Source organism: Diabrotica undecimpunctata, chromosome 4 (genome assembly GCF_040954645.1).
Source record: "Diabrotica undecimpunctata isolate CICGRU chromosome 4, icDiaUnde3, whole genome shotgun sequence".
NCBI lineage: Eukaryota > Metazoa > Arthropoda > Insecta > Coleoptera > Chrysomelidae > Diabrotica > Diabrotica undecimpunctata.
Genome location: NC_092806.1, coordinates 83,377,799 through 83,395,317, shown reverse-complemented (window position 1 = coordinate 83,395,317; position 17,519 = coordinate 83,377,799). Strand labels below are relative to the sequence as shown.

The 17,519-nt window shown below is 30.1% G+C and overlaps 1 protein-coding gene and 1 long non-coding RNA gene across 3 annotated transcripts in view; one reads left to right on the top strand and one right to left on the bottom strand.

Moving 5' to 3' along the window:
* Ars2 (arsenic resistance protein 2) overlaps positions 1–17,519 on the bottom strand; it is a 505,227-nt gene that overhangs the window by 43,403 nt on the left and 444,305 nt on the right. The gene's annotated exons all lie outside the window — the stretch shown is intronic.
* LOC140439736 (uncharacterized) lies at positions 14,275–16,819 on the top strand. The gene is made up of 3 exons (XR_011950712.1): positions 14,275–14,446; positions 14,523–14,709; positions 16,702–16,819. It is a non-coding gene; the product is annotated as an uncharacterized lncRNA (long non-coding RNA).

Here is a 17,519-nt window from a genome sequence, read left to right as displayed (position 1 = left end):
AACTAAAGTGATGGAGGACCATGCCAATACGGAATGAAAATACTATTATGTATTTACTATTTTGTTTAACATTAATAAAGTGTACTAAAATTACTGTGTTGTTATTGTTAACGTATTGTAATGTATATATTATGTCAAAACTGCCTTTTAAATGATCAAATTTTACCCGTGCAAAACTATCACAAGTTAAAATTGTATGAAAATAATTATTTACAACGTTTTAATTTATATTTTGTATAAGTATACTAATATGAAAGGTAAAAAATATTAGAAACTATCAAAAATACTTACTTCAATAATTTAATTTTTAAAAGTTATTGAAAATTATATTTTAGAGCAAAATTAAATTGTTGATTCTGTAAAAAGCAACTTTTGTAGTTATGATAGTCTTGTATTGCTGGTGCGATATATATATATATATATATATATATATATATATATATATATATATATATATATATATATATATATATATATATATATATATACTATATAAGAGTAAGAAAAAAGAAGTACTTGTGACTCATGTAGCAGTAAATGGTACATGTCTTTTTGAGCTAAAACACATTTATATTGACTTTTCTATGGATGTTTGGTTTTTCATATTGTGCTTTTTAGATAAACTGATGATGCTTTCTGATTAGAGAGCGAAACGTCTTCAAATAAATAGATGAAGTAGCCAACTTGTTTGTCTTTTTTCTCCACCTTTTGACCAAAAAACCCACCACTCTCCGAGTGATCCTTATTTATATTGGATTAACGGTCGTACTCCTTTTTTCGATATATATATATATATATATATATATATATATATATATATATATATATATATATATATATATATATATATATATATATATGTATATATATATATATATATATATATATATATTTATTTAATTAACGGATATACCATTTTTACAGAAATATGATGTCAACCTTTACAAAGCATATATATATATATATATATATATATATATATATATATAGGTTGCGTTAAATAAAAAACAAACCAAAATTAAAATGAAACAAAATTCAATTAAAGTAGTAGCTTAAGTTATTAAATAATGCTCAAAATCTCTCAAATGATTTCTTAAATGTTGCTGTAGATATTCCAAATAACTCTAAACTATTGCTGTGCTCATTGGCAGTTCGTAAAATTCTTGTAATGGGTTCATTTTGGCCATAATTCGTAGTGTGGAATGGAATGTTGAAAATCTCAGTGTTACGAGTTCTTCTAGTATTAACATTAAAATTTATTAAACTTAGTAACTCTGGATCTTGAACATATCCATTTATAATTTTAAAAAGGAAACATAAATCCGCTTGACATCTTCTATCATGTAGTGATGAGATATTTAGTATTGACAGTATATCATCATATGTGTATTGATGTCTAATAAAACCAATTTTGTAAGCACATACCCTCAAAAACTTATTTTGAACTCTCTCGATACTGTAGATGTCACTGTTATATGAAAGAGACCAAATGAGAGAACCATACTCCAAAACTGATCGAACTAAACTACAGTATAACATTTTTAAAGTTTGTACTGAAAACTGATTACAGTTTCTAAGAATAAATCCCAACATTTTTAAAGCTTTAGCTGAAGTTTCGTTAATGTGATATTTAAAAGTTAGTTTAGAATCAAAATTTATACCTAAATCTTTAATATTATGACGTGCCTCTAAAGGAACATTATTTATACAATAATCATAATTTACATATATATATATATATATATATATATATATATATATTGTTATGATGTATTATTTGTGAATGATGAGCAATGAGTATTTTTAATAATATAATATATAGGGTTTTTTATCGCGGTTCTGAAAGAATTAGTTTGTAAGCACTTTTTTAAATTATCTTTATTATATCTATGATGAAACACACATATATATCTAACATAACCAATGTAAATTTAAATAAACTATCTTTAAATTGAAATTCATATGAAACTAATTAAATTCTATAGACAATGTAACATTTAAACAAACTATCTTCAAAATTGAAATTGTTATGACACTAACTAAATTATATTAACAAAATTTTGTACCTTACTGTCACTGAATGCCTAAATGAACTGTTTTCCACTATATAGATTCTAATCACCACTCAATGTCTTCGTGCTTCGGTTATCCTTGTTTTTGTGAAATTACTTTTTCCAATTATCAGCTTCCACCAATTCCAAAATATATTTCTTCTTAAGCATTTATAAACCACCAAGCAAACCATCAAACAGCATTTATATTTATTCTTCTTTTCAATATACCAATATCCAATCACCAAATATATTATATATTTATATTTATTCTTCTTTTCAATATACCAATATCCAATCACCAAATATATTATATAATTTTAATATTCAATTAATACTTCTTCCATTATCCAATCACCATTTATGCATAACATAATTTTTAATCTTCAATAATATTTTCTTTATACTGTTTCTTAATCTTCATTTAACTCACTATATTGAACAATTTGACCTTCTGACTATCTTGAACTTACTGAACTGTAACTGATTGACTGACTCTAACTAACTTTCATACTAAAAACTGGCCTCTGACTGAACTGTAACTGATGATTTGAATCCAAATCACCGAGTATTTATACCTTTTCAATATTCCAGAATCATCTCGCAAGAAATCCTGTTCGATTTGTTCTATTCCCTACCTATATGAATGTTCTGGAAAAAGTATATCTTGGATCCATAGACATAATCATATTCGAGAAGGTTCTACCGTAAACAAAGGTTAAATTCTGTATTCTGGAGAATTCTTTAATTTTCTATTGAGAATTTTGTCGACATTTAGGCTTTTCAGATCAGAATATAAACTTAAATCAGTAATTTTAAACACTCTAATTTAATAACTACACATTTTAAACAACATATCATTATAACCCCACTTTATATTTGTAATTATTATTTAAAAGTCACTTTAAAGAGTATTTTTGGTTGCCTAGTCACATGGCTCACTTAAATATATCTACAACATTATAATTACTAAAATAAAACTTTTTTTACACTTATTACATGCTAATTTCTTAAAAATGCCCTCACATAAATAATTTTTATTAAATTCTCTAGTATATAACTTCTTAAAATAACCAAATACTTTTTATATCTAATAATATCTAGTATATAATTTATAAATTATTTTCTTTAAACACCAATCATCTCAATATATATATATATATATATATATATATATATATATATATATATATATATATATATATATATATATATATGTAAACTATTTCATCTTTATATTCTAAAACTAAATATCCTATAGACAAATTTGAAAAAACGAATTTAGTATACAGCATTAGTTGTACTCAGTGTGAGGCTGAATATGTTGGTGAGACCGGAAGAAATCTTTCAAATCGCATTATTTCTCACAAAAGTGATTGCAGAATTAAAAAACCATCTTGTGCTTTGGCAGAGCATGTAATCGATAAAGACCATATTATGGATTTTGATAACATTAAAATTTTATGTAGTGAAAGTAATAAATTTAAAAGGACTTTTTTGGAAATGGTTTGTATTAGCAAAAGTGATAATAATTAAAAAAAAAGATCAGAAATTCAAAATCTAAGCAAAATTTATAATTATATTCTTTCTTTATGATTTATATATAAAACTTGTAAAATGTCATATTTAATTCTCCATATATCTGTTACATTTTTTCAGACATCTGTCAACGGTGAATAAATCTTCTACTTTTTTGTTACTAAACAAAAAAGAATGTTTAAACGAAATTTTACTTTTGGCAATATAATTGTCAAAAATAAAAATTTTATGTTGGCATTTATGACATTGAGGCTTATTTGTAATTGGTTACTATTTTAACTTATTTATAAATTCAATTACCTATTTTTGTATTAAAAAATGTTTTCAAAATTATAAAAATTTTCAGAGAAACATTTATTAGATTAAAACATTTTTATACTAATTACTTTTAAGATGTATTAGCAGTAATTTTTACTTACTAAACTGATTTTTATTTGGTAAGTTAACAAAAATTGTTTTTTCTTTTTAGTTCAACCTTGTAAGATATTTTGTCTTTTTTAGCTCTTGATAATAATTGTAAACACAATTGAAAGCTCGAGATTAAAAAAATAGTTAACCAATAGCCCTTTTATTGACTCCAACCCATCCAAAACATATATATATATATATATATATATATATATATATATATATATATATATATATATATATATATATATGTATATGTATATTACCTACAATGATGCGTTCATACATATATGTTTTTGCATGTAATGCTGCGTCCTGTGTATTTCTGCATCCGTATACAGATACGGATGCAGAATGCAAACTTAGTAATATTATGCAAAATCGAATTAAATGCGTCAGCCGGACGTTAAAAAGTTTTAACAGTAGAAAATTGTGTGTGGTGTGTGTGTGTGTGTGTGTGTGTGTGTGTGTGTGTGTGTGTGTGTGTGTGTGTGTGTGTGTGTGTGTGTGTGTGTGTGTGTGTGTGTGTGTGTGTGTGTGTGTGTGTGTGTGTGTGTGTGTGTGTGTGTGTGTGTGTGTGTGTGTGTGTGTGTGTGTGTGTGTGTGTGTGTGTGTGTGTGTGTGTGTGTGTGTGTGTGTGTGTGTGTGTGTGTGTGTGTGTGTGTGTGTGTGTGTGTGTGTGTGTGTGTGTGTGTGTGTGTGTGTGTGTGTGTGTGTGTGTGTGTGTGTGTGTGTGTGTGTGTGTGTGTGTGTGTGTGTGTGTGTGTGTGTGTGTGTGTGTGTGTGTGTGTGTGTGTGTGTGTGTGTGTGTGTGTGTGTGTGTGTGTGTGTGTGTGTGTGTGTGTGTGTGTGTGTGTGTGTGTGTGTGTGTGTGTGTGTGTGTGTGTGTGTGTGTGTGTGTGTGTGTGTGTGTGTGTGTGTGTGTGTGTGTGTGTGTGTGTGTGTGTGTGTGTGTGTGTGTGTGTGTGTGTGTGTGTGTGTGTGTGTGTGTGTGTGTGTGTGTGTGTGTGTGTGTGTGTGTGTGTGTGTGTGTGTGTGTGTGTGTGTGTGTGTGTGTGTGTGTGTGTGTGTGTGTGTGTGTGTGTGTGTGTGTGTGTGTGTGTGTGTGTGTGTGTGTGTGTGTGTGTGTGTGTGTGTGTGTGTGTGTGTGTGTGTGTGTGTGTGTGTGTGTGTGTGTGTGTGTGTGTGTGTGTGTGTGTGTGTGTGTGTGTGTGTGTGTGTGTGTGTGTGTGTGTGTGTGTGTGTGTGTGTGTGTGTGTGTGTGTGTGTGTGTGTGTGTGTGTGTGTGTGTGTGTGTGTGTGTGTGTGTGTGTGTGTGTGTGTGTGTGTGTGTGTGTGTGTGTGTGTGTGTGTGTGTGTGTGTGTGTGTGTGTGTGTGTGTGTGTGTGTGTGTGTGTGTGTGTGTGTGTGTGTGTGTGTGTGTGTGTGTGTGTGTGTGTGTGTGTGTGTGTGTGTGTGTGTGTGTGTGTGTGTGTGTGTGTGTGTGTGTGTGTGTGTGTGTGTGTGTGTGTGTGTGTGTGTGTGTGTGTGTGTGTGTGTGTGTGTGTGTGTGTGTGTGTGTGTGTGTGTGTGTGTGTGTGTGTGTGTGTGTGTGTGTGTGTGTGTGTGTGTGTGTGTGTGTGTGTGTGTGTGTGTGTGTGTGTGTGAAAGGATAATGGCACGGAATTAAGTCCATTTGCTACAGAAAGTTGTATACAGAACTTTTCTTATAATATGAATACAAAGTTGTGGGTTACGCTGCTTTAAATTTCTATTTTTACTTCTTTAATAAAATTTACTAGAAGTTCTAAGGTGTTTCTATTGGCAGTTAATAAAATGTGTGATAGATTTAATGGAAGAAAATATTTCATTTAAATAAAAATTAGTTTACGAATTAAATCATCGGATTTTTTTAAATGTTTTTTGCAACCGAAGAATATATGGTTGAGATCTCCGTAAGAGTTCTGATCTGAAATCGCCCATGATTTGTTTTAAGTCGAAAAACACTTGCCGAAAAGAATTTTGACGTGGAATAGTTGAAAATATATTGGGGTGGAGATGGTAGGGTTGGATGTATTTTAAAATACGTATTTTGTGAGTTCTCTACAACGTTTTCCCACTGTCGTTCCCATTTTAACAATATTTTATTTTTTATCAAATTAGAGATGTCACGTATTGTACAAATATTACAATGAACTCCGTTTTGTACTGCCTCCTTGGCCAAACTATCAGCTTTTTCATTACCTAGTATACGTATATGACCTTTGACCCATACAAATGTTATATTTAAATCTGCTATAAATTTTTTTAAATTGCATAATATAGGACATTTCATTCTTTCAAATTGAATGCTTTTTATTGACTCCAAGGCTGACTTAGAATCAGTTAGTATTACCCCCTCTCGTAAATTATTTGATATTAACCAAGTAATGCCCTTCAAAATTGCTATAAGTTCAGCAGTATATATGCTGCATATTGATGATAATTTAAACATAAATGATTGTTTTGTATTTTGAATAAAAACTTATATGATCATATTCTGTATAATGGGGTATTATAACTCTGTGTGGTTTTATTACTGATCTAAAGGGTATATTATACATAAGCAATTTTTTATTTTTACTAAAAGAAATGTGATAAGCATTAGTCTCAACAAAAGCTTCTGCAAGTGGAGGAGAATTTTTTCCAATAGCGGTTTTTTAGGTCTTCTTTTGCAATATCACTTAATTTGTTGATCATTTTTGACTCGAGGGATTTTAGTTTTAAAAGATATTTTTGTGATAACAGTTGCCGACGTATGTCCAAAGGTAACTCATTACACTCTGCCAGTATTGCTTTCACCTGTGATGATACCATCCCACCGATGCAAGTTCTAAGACATTTATATTGAACTTTGTTTATTTTGTTTAGATTGGTATTACAAGAGGATCCGTATAAACAACATCCATAGTCAATGATAGAACGCACGTAGGCTCTATAAAACAATAAAGCTATACCAGGAGCTGCACCCCAACTTCGATTTGTTACACACCTAAGTAAATTGTAGCCTTTCTCACATTTTTTTATTAAGTGACTTATGTGGCTCGACCATAGTAACTTGGTGTCAACAATAATACCTAAATACTTAAACTCTTTAACTACCGACAGGGTACGTCCACACAGAGTTAATCTCTCTGGAGCACTTAGTCTATGCCAGGTAAAAAACATGATAGAGCATTTTTCTGTGGAAAGTGTAATGCCTGTTTCTTCTGTCCATATACTTACCTTATGCATAATATTCTCAAGAGCTTCCGTGCATGCTTCATAACTATTTTGGATGGTGTTTATACATATATCATCTGCATATTGTATGCAATTTACGGAGTTATGAAATAGTGAATGAATATTGGCAGAATATATATTAAATAGTATAGGGCTAAGTACTGATCCCTGTGGTAACCCATGAAAATCAATCCTTGGACCATGTAACACATTTCTATGATCTCTAATATAGACATGTCTAGAAAAATATAGTTGCAATATATTTAGGGCAGTCGTTTCACTAAGACCAATACTAATCATTTTTTGTTTAAGTATATTTATATTTACAGAGTCGTAAACCCCTTTTATATCTAGGAATAAACAAGCTAGATACTTGTTACCAGAAAAAGTAATTTGGATGTCATTTACTAAATGAGTTACTGCATCCAAAGTACCATATCCCCTTCTAAAACCATATTGAGTACTAGGTAAAATATTGTTATACTCTATGTACCACTCCAGTCTTGTTTTTATCATTCTTTCAAATGTTTTAGTTATACATGACATTAAAGATATAGGGCGATAAGAAGAAGGCATATTTTTATCTTTAGTTGGTTTTAAAATTAAACAAATGGTAATTTGTTTAAGTTGCTCGATATAGTTTGCATCCACCCACCAATCATTGTATATATTTATTATAAATTCTTTAGCAAGTTGGGGGAGATTTTTAATAATGTCATATGTAACAAAATCATTACCCGGAGCAGTACATCTAGAGGTCTTAATTGCAGCTTCAAATTCCGTTGTATCAAAAGATGCATCCATATAGTGGCTGACAATGTTCTCTTTCGGTCCTTCAAGCATATTTGGCACAAAACTAGGTGCTACAATATCAAAAATTTGGTTTATTAGTTCTTCAGATATAGGATGTTTTTTAAAAGTTTAGTTTTTGTTAGATATTTTTTTTATAAAACTCCAAATTTTTTATATTGGCGTATTTTTATTTAATTTATTAATAAAAATTTTCCAGCATAATTGTTGTTTTTGTTTGAAAAGTAATTTAGCTTTGGCCTGAATATGCTTGAATTTGAGATAATTTTCGTAATTCGTGGTATTTTTATATTGCAGATATGCATCTTTCCTATTATTACCAATTCATGTGCATTCATTATCCCACCAAATAGGATTTGGAGGTTTTTTACTTTTACCTGCACGAGATTTCATTTACTTAGAAGCTGCATCATTTATTATTTTCATGAAAAATTCAAAAGAATTATTATTGCTGTTATTGTTATAAATTTGTGTTTCAATTAGGTTTTGAAAAAGTGTCCAGCCAGCTGAGGATTCAATCCATTTTCTAGAGGGTGTTTTGTTAGTGGGGATATATTCCCGAGATATATTAATATGGATAGGGAGATGGTCGGAACCAAGTGTATCATTTAGAGGATTCCATTCTGAGTAACTTAAAAGACTAGGTGAGATAAAAGTAAGATCTATGGCAGAAGGTCGTTCGTTGGGTCTGACTATTTTAGTAGGTCGTCCGTCGTTTAAAATAATCAGGTTTGTTTCGTCTATAACCTCTTTAAGTAGATTTCCTCGTGACTTATCTATTGTAGAACCCCAAAGGCTGTGATGACAGTTAAAGTCACCGCATATAATGACATCACCCTGTAGTTGTGAAAAAAGATTACTCCAGTCAGTCTTAGTTGCTTTTATTTTGGGAGATTTATAAATGGAGGCTAAGGATATCTTAAATTCATCGATATATGCTGCGCATACTTCTATTTTCGAATTAAAGTTTTTACGGATTGAAATTTCATGATAGGATAGGGAATCTTTGATAAGTATAGCAGTGCCTCCAAATCCATCAGTTCTGTCTACATGTAATAGATTGTAAGTTGGTAAATGAAATATTTTCTTTTTAGATAACCAAGTTTCATTAAGTATAATTAAATCAAATTTAATGGTGTAATGGTTAAGAAAATTAGCAAGATTAGCTTTATTTTTAGTAATGGAATTACAATTTCATTGCAATATATTTATCATCTACTTAATAATAATTTTCATCACTATCACTATATTGTATTGTACCTAATATTTTTTTGAGTTCTGTTTGTGTTTCCTGAATAACTAGTGGATCTGGGTTTACTAAATTAAATTTTTTTAACATATTTTCAAAAATACAAGGAAGTTTCTGCAGGATCTGTAATTCTAATTTTTCTTTGTATGACTGGAAGACTTCCCTGTGTGGATTAGGAATAACAGGATTTGGTGCGCTATTTTTAAGTTTAAATGAAAGGGGTTTATTAACTGAAAGTGGCGAACTTACTTTACGCTTTTTCGGCTGTTGGAAATGAGGACGTGGTACCCAATTTTTATTACTCGTGGAAGGGGAATTGTTCGTGTCAATATTACCATTCAGCTCAGGGAAATTATTTAGGTTATTTAAAATATCAAAATTATTATGTGTTACTATTTTAGCATAAGACGGATTTCTTACAATACCTTCAGCTTCTTTAAATGATACATTTTTTCAGACATGATCTTTTTAATTTTTAATTGTTCCTGGTATTTCGGGCAATTTTTTGATATGGACTGATGGTCATGCGTTCCACAGTATATGCAATAAGCGTTAGAAGTGCAATCGATATCGTCATTTTCATCATGGTTTTGACCACATTTTTTACATTTAGTCATAGTGCTTCTGCAGTATTTTGCTGTATGACCATATCGAAGGCACTTAAAACACTGTACGACAGGGTATATGTATGGCTCAACAGCAAATCTCACTAAATCAATTTTAACATATTTTGGCAAATTATTTCCTAAAAATGTTAACACGATCATCTGTCTTGGGACAAACAGTGTCTCATTATCGGAATCAATAATCTTACATTTCATTCTTTTTACTTCTACAACTTTTTTTGCTCACTTTCAATATTCTCCAATATATATATATATATATATATATATATATATATATATATATATATATATATATATATATATATATATATATATATGTATATATATATATGTATATATATATATATATATATATATATATATTTCGGCCAAAAAAGTGTCAACCTCTCTAATAATTGCCTTTTTATGGTTAAAAAATATAGGTATATAAGCGATCAAATTATTATCTTTTATTAATTTATGTTCTATAATCGCATTTGCGATATTATAAGTCTTAAAAATAATTTTTACTTTATTTCTACCAATCAATTTTATATCAATAACATCTTTATTAAAAGTAGTATGTTTAAACAGATAATGACCAACTTTTACCGCTGATAATCGACTATTTTTATCGACTGGTTCTACAACAATATAGTACGTTCCTATGTCAGTCGAAACATATTTGTTGTCTAAATTATATATTTTGTTATCAACTTCCATTTCGTTTTGCCTACCGTTTCCATCTGGTGGGTCTTTTCCAGACGGGGAAGCATCCCCGTCGGAAGAGTTACTCATTATAAAATTATAAGGCTTGTACTTACCTTATCTATGAGTTTATGAAATAACAAACCAAAACTAACCTGCCTAAATTCGAGCAAAATGTAATTAAGCGCGCTTCACGAGCCAACCTTATAGTTCGGAAGAAACACCAATACTGAACTGAGTAGAAAATAGTGTATAATTTAGTTCTCAAAATAGTTAGTTTACTTTTCACCATTACGATTTTGCTGCGTCATGCTGGCTTGGCAACAGGGCATCATCGTGTAACGTATATAATTAGTAGTGTAAATTAGTTTTATCTGTGATTTAGACTCAGCAGTGAACACGTGGTAAGTATACAATTGTTTTTAAATTTTGCATCTAATGCACATTACGGTAGATTATGTATCTTGACTTGTTTAAATAGTGAGTTGCTTTTTAAAAGCATATTTACGAATTCGTCCTATTTGGAAGACAGTCCTTGGACACATTAATATACAGGGTGAGTCATGAGGAACTTTACATACTTCTACCATATGTAGAGTCCCTCAGGGAGCATATCATGTGGCCACTAAAAAATGTCAACTCCTTTTCTTTATTAATTAACAGGGTGATTTGTGTAATTGACCATTTATTTCATTTTACCGTAGTGTTTATACGGCTCATTTGATTTTTTTAATTTTTGCATGATACAGTACACTACTATCAAGCATTCGACTGGTATTAGCTAAACTAAAAAATTCCAGGACTGGCTTTGGAAAAATTAATTTAGGGATTCGTATTAAATATTACACCCTGTATATATTTTTTTTAAAATGCAATAAGTGATTTTCAAACTACATACATAGCCAATGAAAACGACATATGCAACAATGTTGTCGCACTTTTATTAAATTTTTAGTGAACGATCAAATCTTACCAAAAATAGAACAACCATAATGAAGTATCAAATTATAAGGTAATTAATTTAAACAAATGTTATAAATTTCAAACATTTTAATTGAAATGATAAACTGAGTCACTGCACAACAAAAAACAGTAACTACTAACAATAACGAAGAACAATTTAAAAAAAAAACTAAAAATATATACATAGTTATGATAAACCCATAAATTAGAACTGGAAAAGATACAATAATGGTAACAAAATAAAAATAATTCAAAATAGATTTTCGAAATGGAACCCTGCAGCCTGTACACATTTTTGTTGACAAATTGTTAATTGACGTATTGAATTACGGATACTCTGGGGATCGTTTCAAATAGTATTACAACAATGTATAATTCTATCAATTAATTGTTGTCGGTTATTAATATTCACTGCGTAAACTAGTTGCTTCAATCGTCCCCAAATATGGTAATCAACGGGATTGAAATCAGGGGATCTTGAAGGCCACGAAATAGGACCTGCACGTCCTATCCACCTGTTGCCATAAACATTATTGAGATGTTGTCTCACTGCCAGTAAAAAGTGTGGGGGTGCCCCATCATGCTGAAAATACATCCCTCGGATAGCAACGTTCGCGTTGGCAAGCAAATTCGGCAAAATATTTTGTAGAAAGTTCAAATAGACCTGCCCTGTTAAAGGACCATCAAAAAAGTGAGGACCTACTAATTGGTTATTTATGACACCAATCCACACGTTAACCGAAAACCTTAACTGAGAACGACGTTCTCGAATAGCATGGGGATTTTCTTCTGCCCACACATGTGAATTTCGTGAATTATTTATCCCGTCTCTGGTAAATTGGGCTTCATCTGTAAATAGTGTCCTATATAGCGTTGGTCGATTATTGTTAATCCATCTACAAAATTCCAACCTATCGATCTCATCTCCAGCATGTAGTCGCTGAACCATTTGAATGTGATATGGGTATAGATTATTTTTTTGTAAGACTCTACTTACTTTTGATTGAGTAACATTGAGTTCTCGACTTACTTGTCTAGTGCTTATTGTAGGGTTCATAGTAACGGCGTCCATAATGTCATCTTCCTGCGCTTCATCTACATGTCGCTCTGTTGTTCCACTAGGAAAAGTGCCATTTTCTCGCAAATAATTAAAAACTGACCCAAATGTTGGATGACTGGGAGTTCGACGATTAGGAAATCTCCTGCGATATTCTCTACTAGCAGCCCTACCATTCCCATTACAGAATCCATAAACAAATATTATGTCTGCATATTCTGTGGTCGAAAACTGATGTGGCATTTTGAACGAAAGTAACAAAAGCTCTACCAAAACTAACACAATGTACTTAACGTAGATATGACAGAAGAAATATGTATTCTTGTACACATAAATAACAATTGATAATGACAATGGGTATAAAATATCAAGAAACGTCAAACGGTCAACGCCAACCTTCATTTTAAACTTTTTTAGATTTATTTTTATTTAGTACAGTTGATGCAATGTATTATTATTTGACATAAAATTTTAATCATTTACAATTAACAAAAACTAACACATACAAGAGGTTTGACTTTTTAATCAATTTGATTTATTATTTATCGAAAATAATGCCCCAATACGATCTATGAGTAAAAATTTAAAATTGAAAAACAATTGATTCTATCGTAGAGATAATACAAAGTGACAGTAAAGATGTTAATTTTCTACGTATTAGATTATGTTGTAGGAACTCATTTTAATTAAAATGTTTGAAATTTATAACATTTGTTTAAATTAATACCTTATAATTTGATACTTCATTATGGTTGTTCTATTTTTGGTAAGATTTGATCGTTCACTAAAAATTTAATAAAAGTGCGACAACATTGTCGCATATGTCGTTTTCATTGGCTATTTATGTAGTTTGAAAATCACTTATTGCATTTTAAAAAAAATTTATACAGGGTGTAATATTTATTACGAATCCCTAAATTAATTTTTCCAAAGCCAGTCCTGGAATTTTTTAGTTTAGCTAATACCAGTCGAATGCTTGATAGTAGTGTACTGCATCATGCAAAAATTAAAAAAATCAAATGAGCCGTATAAACACTACAGTAAAATAAAATAAATGGTCAATTACACAAATCACCCTGTTAATTAATAAAGAAGAGGAGTTGACATTTTTTAGTGGCCACATGATATGCTCCCTGAGGGACTCTACATATGGTAGAAGTATGTAAAGTTCCTCATGACTCACCCTGTATATTACAAGTTCTCCGAGAAATCTTAGTAAGGGCTAATATTTTTAATAATATTTAAATAGTAAATATACAGGGTATTGCAAGAATGTCTTTATTTTACACAGAGAGTTTTGTACGTTTATTTTTTAATTTTATTTAAATTTAATAAACTAACGTCGGTGTGCAGAAAGCCTCCTTAAAATTTAAGAACTTCTTAATGAATAAAGAATACCTTAAACATCCGTTTCCAGGGCCAGGTATCAACTTCCCCTAAATGTGCAAAAATTCAAATTTATATTCTCGCGAATGTCGAAAATTTAAGAGTGTTTTCATCGTAATTCGACACAGTGTGTAAAACTTAATGAAAGATTTTAAAAAGAAAAATAAAAAAATTAAGAATTATTTGAAATGCTTACTTTATAGACTGTTGCTTTATTTATTTTTTCTTCTTACTTTATAGACTTTTAAGTGTATGACCCAGATATAAGTTAAGATAATAATATGAAATTTTTCTTTATGGAATACGAATGTAAAAAAAGAGAGTCCTACGAATTCAAGAACAGCAAAAATAATGAGCTTAGTAAAGCATCCAATATTTTTACCAAAATATGAAACTACCAAAGGATTAAGTTCAGAAAATCGGAATACTGGTAAGTGTTTATTTTTTCATGATAATAACTACGACAATAAGAATAATAATATAATATTCTCCATTAATCCTTCTAGCAATAACATTGTTAAAAAACAGCGAGGGTAATTTAAACGACGAAAATAATTCAACTGCCTTAGAAAAGGAAAAGAACATGAAAGTTTTAAAAAATACACTGAAAGATAAAAAAGAAAATTATAATGATGAGGAAGACATAGAAAAACAAAAAGAACACCGAAGAGATTCGGACAGCCCATTTGAAAGGTATACACAACCCTTTTTTGTTGAAAATGACAGGATATTTGCAATATATTTTGTTCGGCTAGAAATGGGACACAATGAAGATTTTTTATTTTAAATTTTAAGATTGTATTAAACCATACATTGCAAGTTCTGCATCTGGTTCCTTTTATTTAAACATAAACAATATTTTCAAAAACTATGAGATCTCCTTAATAGTTCGAATACACCCAAGCTGACAAAAAAATCAATGATTGTTTATAAGCATTTCTTAAAGAAATATATTTAAGAAGTTTTAAATATACAAGGTGGATCAAAAAGTTACATTTTTTCAATGAAACGGTCTATATATTTTTTAATATTTAAAATCAGTACCTATAAAATTTATCAAAATTTAGATTATGACACTAGATCACAACTTCAATTAAAATTCCTGGAATATTGACCTTTTTGCATATTTAACATGTCATAGAATCCAAAGGGCTTCAGTTGGAACTTTTAATAGAACTGTCCTAACTTTATAAAAACTATTCATGAATTTTACGAATGCTAATAAAATTGTCAAAAAATTGTAATTGTTGATAGTTATCAATCTAGTGTATGTATTTTTCGATTTGTTTATGCACCTTGTATATTTAAAACTGTATTAAATCTAGAACTACAGTTAACATAGGGAGCCATCTATAAAGGTTTACTAAAATGTCTTTGATTACCTTGTATTTTTGGAATATTTAGGAGCATGGGACTTTTTAAACACAGTGTATAATAATATGTAATTATTTAACAAGTTATCACGGAACTATATTGATACTACCCTACTGAATAATACCTAATATACTTATTAGGCCGGTTAAAATAAAGGATATTTTTGAATTTCACGAGGGTGCGCGGTTCATTCGATAGTTAGTAACGTAAGGAACTACTGTGATTTTTTTCAAATTTTTAAAACTATTTTTCATGCCTTCAAAATCGTTTTTAATAGTATTGAAAAATACGTGTAAAACTAACGACGCCATTTTGAATGCTCATTTTCTTCCCAAAATAATTATTTGTACCGAAATCTTATTACGTCAATATTTTTGTCTACCTAAAAACAATCGTTTTACATTACTGGATACTAAAATTATTGTTATTTGCAATATATCGTCGTATAAGCGTCGTTCTAATGGTTATAGTTCTCTGGCCTTTTCGGAAAAATGTATTTCAAATGATTAGCAATAACTTTTCATAACAATTGTTTGAATATTTATTAACTATTAATGTTAAATTGCGCAAAAAGTTGTCAGGTGTTTTGTAAAAATTCGAACTAATTGGGTAGTTATAGCAGTCACCTAGAAACGCATGTACGCCAGCGCGCTCGTCGTCGAGAGAGAAAGCTATAACAGCCACACATGTTTTCAACTTATTTATAACTTTTCTAAGCACTGTGGTTAATCTTAGTTAACTTATGTCACTTACTTTTCTGGATTTTTTGAAAAACTTTAGATCGATTTTGCAAGCATGAAAAATGGTTTTAAAAATCTGAAAAAAATTACAATAGTTCCTTACGTTTATAACGCTACATATATAGCTACAAATAATAGCTACATATAATAGCTACAGAACGAACTGCGCACCCCCGTAAAATTCAAAAAGATCCTTTTTTTTAAACAGGCCTCATACTTACATACGATTACTACTATACTTCTAAAAAATATTAGCATGTTTCAGTCTCTCAAGGAGGCAAAAACTTTTTTAATTGTGAAATTTTGGAAATCAAAATTAAAAAGTCTATTATGGTTCAAATTTCATTAACACATTATATTTTTTCATAACCATAAACGTACAAACAGAAAAAAATCAAATAACTTACATTAACATTTTCACTTTTCTGTTTAAACTTAACTTAATATTCGCTATTTACAGTATTAACTTGGTTAAATAGCAAAGAGGATTGTAACGAAATGTATTGTTACGATAAAATTATGATTCATATTTAACTGTAAACATATTATTTCTAATTCTATTTTATTCTAGTAAGTTCGCCGCTCAGCTGAAAAACCTGATTCCCAACCTGACTTTTCGAGAGGGTCGCCGTCCGAATTCGAAGGGATTCTCGATTAACTGTATTTTATATTTAAGGAGGGAATTTTGTTGGAAACAGTTAGTTATGAATATGAATTCGAGTTTTTAGCCCGAAATAAATATTGTAAATAAATAATATAAATTAAAGTAGTTGTGTTCTAGTTCTTAGTGGTAAGTGTAAAACTGCAATAAATATATAAAGACTTTAAAAAACTTGTAAGTATTATAAATGTAGAACCATTGATAATAAATAAAGACAATAACTTAGATTAATAAAAATACTACAGTGGTGTCAAAAGTGAAATATAAAATAAATTGTGAAAATGACTACGATTTATGAGCTCACAGTTACGAATTTAGGAAGACGAGGATAGAGAATTAGCTTCTACCGGAAAAAAGGCTGATTTAGTCCCAACGACTAAAGAACGCTTTGGAAGAAGAGGGTTTAGACCCGGAAACTTATATATTTGAAGACAAACATGTTGCTGTCCTCTCGTCGATTTCGAAAGTTTCTGGTGATGTAGCCAAAGTTTCTGGTGACATCGCATCATTAGAGAACAAAGTTTCTAGCGATATTTCGAAAGTTTCTGGTGACATCGCGTCATTACAGAACAAAGTTTCTAACGATATTTCGAAAGTGTCTTCTGATGCAGCCAAAGTTTCTGGTGGCATCGCTTAAGTCTAGAGTTTAGAGATTTAAGTGACTTTAAAGTCACTTCTGAGATGTCTGCCCTCGACGATAGAATGTCTTCGTTAAAAAACCAAGTTGC